Below are 3,863 nucleotides of genomic sequence, written 5' to 3'. Positions count from 1 at the left end.
GAGCTTCAGATTCCTCATTTGTGCAATGGTAGAAATAATACCAATTAGATCTCTGGTATTTTAAGTACTTACTCTTCAGGATGGTAGAAAATGTATTTTAAAGTGTCTGGCATGGTGGAAATGCTCAAACATGATTATTTTCAAAGGGGTAATTGCCCAAAACCTGTGCTGTGAGTGGGTACTAAGGAGCATCATCATAGGGCGAGGAAACTTATCCTACCAGCTGGTGCTAAAAATAATTCGAGGTGGTTATAAACAGTCCATACAATTATCCTTTAAACTCGCCTTGCCCCAGGTTTGGGGCTAGCACTTAGCAACAGTTTTACCCTTCTCCCTTCCACTTTTTTAGAGGTTAAGTTGCATTCAACAAACAAACAACTTCTTTCACTCTTCAAAGTTGCCCCGGTTGCCCTTTATTTTCATCATGTTTCACCAGCATAAAAATGTTTTGTGATGGAGGTCAGTGTAGTAGGACCTGTTGTGCTCTCCCCTTGGAGCCATTGCTGTATTTATGGATAGGAATCCTAAGAAAGGTGCTTAATTAAACTATGACCTGTGTCCATAGCATGTTAATGCAGCCAGACATGGTAATGAGATTTCTTGAGCTCTAAATCATCTCCATGCGTTTTGTTTTTCTCATCTCTAAAGCAAATAGATAAAATAAATTTCATAATCTTTCATAGGCATATTTCTTCCCAAGTTTGGTGTGAATTTTACAAACTCTGAAGATGGGAGCTATAATGAAACTGCAATTCAGCCATGGAATGGCAGTATTGCAAATGGGAAGCTGATGCAGCCTCAGTCACTGCCTGCATGGATTTCTCCACTTTCAATGGAATGGAATCCCATGGAACCATTCCTCCCTGCTCTTAGCTTCCTGTTTGAACAGAAAAGATACCAATAGAATTGGTAATTAAATGTATGAATCAGTTACTTTTGAGTTTGACAATGTTCTTGGAAAAATGTTTTAAAAGCAACTTAAAACATTCATCTGGGACATGAAGATCACAGAATTGCTAATTTGGGAGCAACAGGGGAGATCATGGGCCTAACCTCCCAGCTGCAGCCAGCATACCGTCGACAGTCTAACAGATGGCCAACCATGTCCTTTAGCGTTCAGAATTATAAAATAAGACATTGTAAGGAAAAAGGTGAATTTCTGTATTTGGGGCTCCACAATCCTTTCCACTTTATTCAAATCATTGTCTTTCAGAAATAGAAAATATAAAAGAACATGAAAGCAAACTGTATTAAAATATATCTGTACCTATAGAATTGAAAGAAGACTTGGTGTTTTCTTTTTTATTGCACTATTTTTTTCTTTATTCTGACGGCATACATTTGTGTAAATATATACACATATATGCCAATAAAGAATATGCACACACAGATGTTCGAATACTTTCAAGCCACCTCAAATTATTATTATTATTATTATTATTTTAAATTATTATTTTCTAATGTTTATTTTTGAGAGAGAGAGAGAGAGAAGGAGAGAGAGAGAGACAGAGTGCAAGCAGGTGAGGGGCAGAGAGAGAGGGAGACACAGAATCCAGGCAGGCTCCAGGCTCTGAGCTGTCAGCACAGAGTCTGAAGCAGGGATTGAACCCACAAGGGTGAGATCATGACCTGAGCTGAAGTCGGATGCTTCACCACCTGAGCCATCCAGGTGTCCCCCAAATTATTTTTGTAAAGAGCTTTTAAAGTGTTGGATCAAAATGTGCTGGTGAGACTCCTGAGCCTGATGAGAAGGACTGGACATTTACAGATGGCAGTCCCTGCCAGACACAATAGCGTCTCAGTCTCCAGGTATGATTTGAGTGCTCATGCAGGGAGCTCTCAATCACCATCTGCACTGAGCTTCCCTCTGCTGGTGTCTCAATTTCAGAAAGAGCCCACCAGGTGAAGGGAAAGTTATAACAGCTGAAAATAGAACCAAATATGATAAAAAGTACAAGAAGATTTTTGGTGGCATACTGTAAGTGTTATATCTTGGTAGTCTCGTGTACCAGAGTGTTTTTCTTTTTTTCTTTTTCTGCCTGCTGTTTTTATAATATGTCCCTTGGGAAACCCTTTGATTGATCAGTCCTCATCTGATCCTGAGCTTTCTAGCCAAACACTGCTCACACTGGGCTGCAGTTTCCGCAAGTGCCTTATTTTGCTCAGGGCTGGCGTGTGAGGAGGAGGAGGAATGATGGCGGAGAGCCGGGAGGGAACAGCTGTCTGTCACATAGTAAACAGGGCCGGCTGCAGATCAAGGCCTAGCTGGAACACATGGCAGGCTTCAGGGACGGAGCAGAGCTGCTGAAAATTGAATCCTTCCTCCTAGCTCCCGACCCTGTCAAATCACAGCGCAGGAGTTAGTCTTACAGAGTTAGAGTTCCTAATTTTTATTTTACTCCACACATTTGCTTTCGATTTTGCTTCTAGTAACCAAAAGAAGGCCTGAAAAGCAAAGAGATGAATATTTCAAGAGTTTTGAGTGGAAAAGTCTCCACTGAAACCTCATTTATGCTAACTAATAGGCATTCCCAGAATTCGGTTATATTTTCCAGGGCTTGAGTCTTTCAGGGCCTACCTTTGGAATGAATGCTCTTAGTGCCATCTACTGCTAAACTTTGAGTCTACCTTATGATTGCTGTTTATTATATACCAGTGGGTCATAAAAATGAATAATTTAGGTCACTATATGCTCACTTACTTTTGGAGATGACTTTAAAGAAAACAAACATGCTGGTTGCAGACATGAAATGTTTAGTCATTCCCGAGTACTGATGTGGTCAGAGTGGCTTCTTTTCCAGGTTTTAGACACTGACTACTTTCAAGACTGAAGAAATTCTAGCTATTAACGCTTGCTTAGGGTTGTCCCACCTATTTGCAGGGAGATTTTATCCATCAGCCACGGTTTATTGACAATCCTTCAGATGCCAAGCACTCTACCAGGTACTTTGGAGGATTATGTAAGAAGCAGAAGACACGCGTTAAACTGTAAGCTCTTGGGGGGGGCGTACAATCTAATCAGAGAAAACACAAGTCCGTATCTGTACATGGAACAGAAGAGACAAAGATCAGCTCTGCTCCCTGTAGTACCTAAGGGTAGTTGGTGCCCTTAGGAATAGACGTGCTATTCCTGTGCCAAGGGCCCTGGTAGTACATGCTGTTGGGTGTTTAGGAAATAAAAGTATTAGTATTTACTTAGCAGTTTTTCTCTCTTGTCCTAAAAGTGGTAAATGGAGTACCGTAGCTCCATAGTTCCTCATGGCTTTGTCTGAGAAATAGCAATATTCTCAAGTATCGGAATCAATGCTTGAATTTGGCAAAGCAGTGAGCATGTTCTGTGTCGGAACTAAATGGCCAGAATAGCATGTGTGGGATTCTGAGGCTAGACTTTGTGATTCCATGGATCCAAACGAGGCTTGTCAGTTTAGTTAATTCATTCAAGCAACATTTGAATGCCAACTACCTGCCCCATGCTCTGCGAGATGTTGGGGATTTAAGAATGACTAACAAAGAGGCCTTTCTCTCAATGAGCTCACAGTGTGGGCGTACATGGAGGGGAGAGTTTGGGTGGAGAGCAAGGATGCAGAAAATTGCATTAGCGGATGGGAATTGCTGTAATGATTTTTGTTTTCTGTTTTTGGGTTTTGTGGTGGGGTATAGGCGGTTGGTAGCTGTGCTGCTACTAAACTTTCTGGAGGAGTGGGGACTTTGTGCGGACTTGCTGCTGGGTATGGGTGTTGAGAGTCAGACAATTAAGGAAGTAGAGTTATGTTTACTGATGGAATTCTGATATCCTCAGGGCAGTGACATTCTCAGGCATGACCATAGGGTGGAAGAGAGTCTGTAACAGCTACTGTCAGTTG

This window comes from Panthera uncia, chromosome B1 (genome assembly GCF_023721935.1).
Source record: "Panthera uncia isolate 11264 chromosome B1, Puncia_PCG_1.0, whole genome shotgun sequence".
NCBI lineage: Eukaryota > Metazoa > Chordata > Mammalia > Carnivora > Felidae > Panthera > Panthera uncia.
Note: the sequence above shows the minus strand (reverse complement) of the source record.